General features: G+C 46.4%; 1 protein-coding gene across 7 annotated transcripts in view; it reads right to left on the bottom strand.

The window, feature by feature from the left end:
- rerea (arginine-glutamic acid dipeptide (RE) repeats a) overlaps positions 1–7500 on the bottom strand; it is a 260930-nt gene that overhangs the window by 177543 nt on the left and 75887 nt on the right. For 2 of the 7 annotated variants that reach the window (XM_063209006.1, XM_063208999.1), the window contains exon 1: positions 3447–4369. The exons of the other annotated variants lie outside the window; for them this stretch is intronic. The gene's annotated coding sequence lies outside the window, so the exon portion shown is untranslated. Of the gene's footprint in view, positions 1–3446; positions 4370–7500 lie in introns of those variants that run through there. 7 annotated transcript variants of the gene reach the window in all.

Raw genomic sequence — 7500 nt, forward strand, 5'->3', positions numbered from 1 at the left:
CGCACATAGAGACAGAGGCAGACAGACAAACAGTCGGGGGAGTTTTGAAAGATAAGCGTCGGGAGTATCGAGCGCTTCCAATGACGGAGAAGAGCTGGAGAGAAACTTTGGCGCTAGAATATAATTCTCCGCTTAGCATAAATGCTAACAAACGCTCAACCTGTTAACTTTGTGAGAAGAAATAGCTTCGGTTTATACACCTATCTTGTAAGTACGTGGCTAGTACTGTTTATGTTACTCCTCCTGAGACCTTGGCAAGGGAGGGCACATGGCAGGCTCTCTGTGCGCTCACTTGCTCAACTGTCATCATCATCACGTCACGTCATGTGAAGTCAGTATTTTCTTGGACAGTCTCGGGGTGTAGCCTAGGTTTTTGATATGCAAGCCTTCAATATTGCCAAATTGTTATTTAGAGGAAATGTGTTTGGTTGGCATCCACTCTTGTTCAGATTACTGAGTTGCTGTTACTGTGGTAGGCCTACCAAATGCAATTGAAAAAAAAATGTGTAACCCATGAGTAGGCTAATCATAGCCTCATAGGCTAGCGTAGGCTACTCATCTGCGAGTCATTGTATTTTCAGGACAGAAGTGCAATTGCCTCTCTGGTCTCTCTCTTAAAAAATCTGCCCCCCTGACCAATTTCATCCCAGCTCCCTGCCAGATCATGAATATTTACCTATGTACCAGAATACATTTCAAGTTTTGCTTAATGGCTTAATCTGTGCATTTCATATTGGGAGGGGAATAGCCTATGTTCCTTTTTCTTCTCAGCAATTTTGAAGTGCATTAACATTGTACTTTTAAGATGTCCACAAAAGTAAAAAATGTCCCCCTCAGATAGTCTCAAAAAGCCCCATTTTACCTTCATTTTTAAAAAATTTGCGCACCGCAGAAGGGGGGGACGACCCCCCCCCCGTTCCTCCCTCATACTAAAAAATCCTGGAAAAAGCCCTGCATATGTATGACTGACTCAAGGAACTAAGGGGAAGGATGTGGTGTGTGTGTGTGTGTGTGTGTGTGTGTGTGTGTGTGTGTGTGTGTGTGTGTGTGTGTGTGTGTGTGTGTGTGTGTGTGTGTGTGTGTGTGTGTGTGTGTGTGTGTGTGTGTGTGTGTGTCAGAGGGAATGGGAAGGGGGTGTTGAATGGTTGTGCATGGAGGGATCTGTTTGGACGCTGAGGTCTCGTCCCGGTTCCCCCCGGCCATTATCTGCGCCCATTGTGCTGCGAATTAGCCAACCAGTGTCCTCCCACTCGAGTGCATTAATCACATCTGAATCATTAAGTTAGAGGTCACCTCCCACTTAACAGGGGACGATGAGGGGAGACAGAGAAAGGGCGAGAGAGAGATACAGAGAAGATGGGACAAAGTGAGAGAGAGAGAGAGAGGTAGATAGATAGACAGACAGATAGATAGATAGACAGAGAGGCAGAGAGGCAGAATGAGACATAGACAGAAAGCACAGAGAGCGAAAAACAGTGACAGAAAAGAAAAGACAGAAAGAGAAAAACAGAGATAGAGAGAGGGAAAGACGATGGACAGACCAAGCGAGAAAAAGAGAGGAAGACGTATACAAAAAGCAAAGAGAGAAGGGGGGAGAAGGAGGATGAGGAGGAGAGGGGGGGAAAACGAGGACAGTCATCCAGATTAACCCAGCAACCACAAGGCAATTAACATTTCAGCAGCTTTTTTAAACTCGGCATGGAAGGGTCCATCTCAAAGAGCACAAGAGAGCAGCAAAAAAAACCCTAAACTAACATTACAGGAACGTGTACTTTAGCAAAGAGCCTTCAGAGACAAGAGTGCATTCTGGGTGAAAACTACTGCAATTCTTTTTCTCCCCTGACGCCACCACCACTACCATTATCCCCAAATGACATCTCTCTCTCTCTAGTTATTTATTTTTATATTTTAAAAAAAGAGGCACATTCGCTTATACCCTAAAGGATCCCTAGAGCTGGCTGTCTGGAGTCACATGAAATTTAAGTATGACCAATAAAACTGTGATTAGGGCTGGTGTGTGTGTGTGTGTGTGTGTGTGTGTGTGTGTGTGTGTGTGTGTGTGTGTGTGTGTGTGTGTGTGTGTGTGTGTGTGTGTGTGTGTGTGTGTGTGTGTGCGTGCGTGCGTGCGTGTGTGCGTGCGTGCGTGTGCGTGTGTGTGCGTGTGTGTGTGTGTGTGTGTGCGTGCGTGTGTGCGTGTGTGTGTGTGTGTGTGTGTGTGTGTGTGTGTGTGTGTACGGGGTCTAGAGGAAACTTCCCATTTTGTGTGCATGGGCCACAGAGGGAGACATGATCAGATAAGGGGAAATGTGAAACAAATACCTTTTAAAGCAAGTCTTCTCTCTAGCCCCAAACCCAACTCATGCACTCTGCACACACACACACACACACACACACTTAACAGACTGTCTCACTGTTCAACTTTCCAGCAAATCTCCGTCTGAGAGCTTGACTAATCACACACAGGCCCGCTTCACAGTGACCATGCACCACCCCCCCCACACACACACACACACACACACTTTAGTGCAGTTACAACAAAAAAGGAAGCAATGCTGACTCTTATTGTCTCCTTGGCAGGTTACAACTGGCCAGGCAGGTCCTCCTTAAGCCACTATCTTCTCTTCCCAGACGTTTTCAGTAAACAAGTGGTTAGCACCCATCACATCAAACCACATGTAAACAGATATGGCGAGTCAAAGCCTCAGAAGTGGGGAAGGTGAGCTAAAGGGTGTTCCAATTTTTCTGGTCGACAAGGCAGTGGTTCAAATACACAGGCTAGTTTAAGAACGGCTGGTAGACATTAATGCTATGCAATGTACAAAAAAAGAAAAGGAAAAAAAGAGTTGGGGGTGGGGGGTGTTAGACACATCTGCAGTCTATGTAGCCCATAGTTGAGACCAGATACAACCAGCCTACATTAAGCTTGAAACTTTGAAAGTACCATTAGTTTGAAACCCAAGTCCCATCTATAATTTATAAAGAGCATCTTAGTTTCACGCTCACACACAGGGGGAAAAAAACGACACAGGAGGGGGTGTGTTCAAACAAAGAGGTAAAGAAGTTCAAAGCAAAGGTCTCGGGGTTACTTATGGTCTGTCCCTGAGGCTAGCAAGAGGGTCCACAGGAAAGGGAAAAAAGACAAGAATTGCAACAACAATGTAACCAACTTTCAGCTCGCCTCGTGTCATAAAAGCTCTCCTAGCACAAGCACACCACGTCCATCCCTCAGGACGTCTTACTCTTGAGAAACAAACTTGTAGTAGAAAGAGAAAAAAAGAGAGAAAAAAAATCTGAACAAACTCGGTTAAAACGTGGGTTTAACTTCTAAGCGTGTACCAAAGCCAACATTCCACATTCCATCCGTGTCCCCCCCACACCTTCCAAACCACTCATACCCCTCCCCCCGAGAAACTTTTTTTTTAAATTCAGTTGAGCCAAGCACTCACCCGCCAGTCTGATGATCTAAGTTCCAATCGACTGCCGCAAACAACTTCAAACGGAATCCTCAGCGGCTACTAGCAAATGACCCGGCCGAACTTGCTGGCCTGGGTCAGATCCAAGAACCTGGGATGAGCGGTACCGCGCCGACAGTTTATCCTTAAAGAGCCGCTGCTCGTGCAGAGGGAAACGGGCACTTGCTTCAACAAAAGACGACCTCGCTTTTGCTAATTTATTCACGTTCCGGTCGGCGAGGGACTCCTTCGCTAAGCACACGGCGAGCTCCGATCCCTTTCGCCGTGTTCTAGCTCCCGATGTGAAAAGCATAAAGGACCGTAGTCTTGATACCGTGCAGCACTTCGAAGGGTAGGAAATCACTGAGTTCACCGTTCAAAGACTCGGCTTCCTTTTTCACACACACACATTCACTCTCTCGCTCTCACACACACACACTCACTCACATGCGCGCGCGCACGGTCTCCCTCTCTCGCTCTCCCTTCTCTGCCTCTACCCCCTCTCCTTCTTTCATATGCATACACACCACGTTCTGCCTATCTCTCCCCGTCTCTCCGTAAGCCCCCCCTCTTCAGCTGTTACACAGACGCATCCACATGGCTGACCTAGTCTTTCTTTATCCAGACACTAGCGAAGGAGAATTACCCCCCATTTACTAAAATGCGAGACAAAACAAAAACATGGAGTGGATTCAACTTATTCTAGGGACAAAGGAAGGAGAGAATGGCTTGGAGTCGTGATTGATAGTAACCCGTTGGGGATATGGTATATCCTCGAAAACTGCACCAGTAAGCATAAGCAACATCTTGAAGTCCATATCCCAGGCAAGATCAACATTGCAGCCTACACCGACTGCCGAAAAGAATATTAAAAAGGTAGCTTCCATTTGTGAACGGAGAAAAACATGGTGTGGGAAGTTAAACGGCAGAAAACTGAACGTCATTTTCAAATAAAGTCATTAGAATCTGCTCATTCATTTTTCATAGTCAAATAAAAATAAATAAATAAATAAAAGGATCCGAGTCTTATTGGCATTGCCATTTAGGACAATCAGTGTGGCAAAACAACGGGGCTCAAATTAAACATGAAGCATGCGTTGCTGCACTTTGCTCTAGGTTGTGCTTTCGCATTTGCATTTTCAGATAATGAATTAATTACTCACCCACTCTCTTCAAACCCATTCAGTGGAGGAGGGCAATGTGGGCTGTTCACCGGCATTGTGAATCTTTCCTAATGCCGTATGTGTATGTGTGTCTGTGTGTACGTGACAGTGAAATGTACATTGTCTTCTATTGATTGGGGGTGAAAAGAATCATTTGATGTTATGCACGTGATTATATGTCGGAATTGAGGAAAACGGCGCATGGACATATCGTTTTTCAATCTGTCTGTCTAGTCAAGGGAGAGAGAGAGAGAGCTATGTGCGTGTACGCATATGCATGTATGTGAAAGTAACTTATGTTAATATGAATGTGTGTGTGTGTGTGTGTGTGTGTGTGTGTGTGTGTGTGTGTGTGTGTGTGTGTGTGTGTGTGTGTGTGTGTGTGTGTGTGTGTGTGTGTGTGTGTGTGTGTGTGTGTGTGCGCGCGCGCGCGCCAGCTCAGATTGAGTTTACGTGCGTGTAGTACGCACATGTATATGTGTGAAAATGTATATGAATGTGTGTGTGTGTGTGTGTGTGTGTGTGTGTGTGTGTGTGTGTGTGTGTGTGTGTGTGTGTGTGTGTGTGTGTGTGTGTGTGTGTGTGTTCGTCAGCAGCAGTTTTTTACATCATTAAATGAATAGTCTAAATCAAAGAACTGCATGTACATTTTAATGCCTGCACGGTGGATGCGTATTGTTAAGAATCAAATCACTGCCTATTTGTCTAGTCTTTAAATATGTTTCTTCAGCAGACTCACAAGCACATTAATTCACGTTTTCTCTGCTGGCAAATCCAATTAGGAGCCAGAAGCGCCCCCATAATCTTAACTCACCAACCGACACAAACAGTGTATTTGAAGAGGCAGCCTGGATCAATAGGAATTCAGTTTGGTGTAGTGTGGGCCTTTTATTGTTCTGCCCCCTCCCCCTCTCTCTCATTCTCTGCCTCTCTCTCACACACACACACTCAATTCCTCTCTTTCCTTCTCTCTCCATGAAGAGGTGGTGGTGATGTCCCTAGTGATCCTACAGCCGGCCAACGCTTTCACAGCTCCACGGGAGCCCTTCACTGGGCAAAGACCTGCTGGCTGCACACACACACCTATGTTTTAAAACACACATGCACGCACACACACCCCTCTATATTTCAAACACACACACGTACACACTTCCATGCTTTAAATACACACACACACACACACACACTATATACACACGCTTTGCAGGCACAGCCACAGACAAAATGTCACACTAGCATAGCCTTCACACTCCAGCTGGATTTATGGCATTTATCGAGACATACTGCCATGTTACTCCTCTGCCACTCACTCAGTCTGCTTGTCACTTTTTATTATTTCACGTCCAGAGACGCAGAGGGAAACACACACACACACACACACACACACACACACACACACACACACACACACACACACACACACACACACACACACACACACACACACACACACACACACACACACACACACACACACACACACACACACACACACACCAAATTGCTCTTACATCTGACTCACCTTACCTACGTATGTCAAACTTCTACCGCAGCGAGACAGATATTTGGGGAATGCCATTTCATACACACACCAATCGCACGCGCGCACACACACACACACACACACAGCCCAGGGGGCAAATGGAGGGGCCGTAAAAAAAATTCCTACTGAATCACAAACGACAATCACAACATTGTGCTGTTGCACCATACCCAGGTAAGAGGAAAATACAGTATAACTGCTTTTTTTCTTTCACACTACAGTTGGCCTCCAGTGTATGCGGCGCGCAAACCTACCGAGCGAGCACGCCGTCGATTTAGACAAGAGGTTCTCTGTGGAGGCAACACACATGCACAGCTTATGTAAATGCATGATGTAAAACTGTCATCCGTTTCAGCATGGCAATTATACGTTTACTGCGCCGCAACGCATGATGCAGCCGAAGGGGGGGAATGGGAGAAAAAAAAGGCTGCTATGGTAAAGCAGTATAACGCAGAATGCAGCTGCCACAGCCAATGTAAAGTTGCCACACGTGTGAAGCATTTTCTGAAACATTAGGGTAGGAAAAGGGAGAATAAAAATGGCAGGCCTGCCACACACACACACACATACACACACACACACACACACACACACACACACACACACACACACAGCGGGTGTTTTGTTAGATGGCGGGCTCTTGGGGCTTTGTGTGCAAGGATTGTGCATGAGAGGCAGAGTGATAGGAAGCTCAAACACTTCACATTTCCTGCTCTCAAATAGCTGTAGCAGAGAGTCTTTTTCTCTCTACCTCCCTGACTGCCCCCCCCCCCCTCTCTCCCTCCAGCAGATGAGATCCCATTATCAGCTGGACGAGAACTCCACCTCCAGGATTTCACAGCTCCTCTGTTTATCACATGGCCCTGTCAAGTTGGGCACCATTAACCGATAATGAAAGGAGACAACCGATGCGGTTACAAGCAAAGCACTCCCGCATTCTACAGGCCTAAGCATGTAGCTGGGAAGCTGACTATGTCTATTCAATTTTGCTCAGCATTCAACAGCCGTGCCACTGTGCCGCCCTCTCTCTGCGTCTGTCTCTCTCTCTTCTCTCCCTCACTCTCTTAGTAAGAGTCTTACCGAGTCTCGGTCTCTCTCTCTGTCTCTGTCTCTCTCTCTCTGTCTCTCTCTCTCTACCCCCACCCACTAGAAAAAAAACCCACCTCAGCTGAACGCCACCCGCCCCTTCTCAATCCACTTTATTGCCTTGTTGCTGTTCTCTTTGGGAATTTTATGGGGTAGAAAAGGCACTGGCTGAAACAAAATGGCTCTTTACCAAGGTGAAATAAGAAAAACGCAAAAAGGAAAGGGGGGAGAGAGAGAGCGAGACACGCACGCACGC

This window comes from Engraulis encrasicolus, chromosome 10, assembly GCF_034702125.1.
Source record: "Engraulis encrasicolus isolate BLACKSEA-1 chromosome 10, IST_EnEncr_1.0, whole genome shotgun sequence".
NCBI classification, from domain to species: domain Eukaryota; kingdom Metazoa; phylum Chordata; class Actinopteri; order Clupeiformes; family Engraulidae; genus Engraulis; species Engraulis encrasicolus.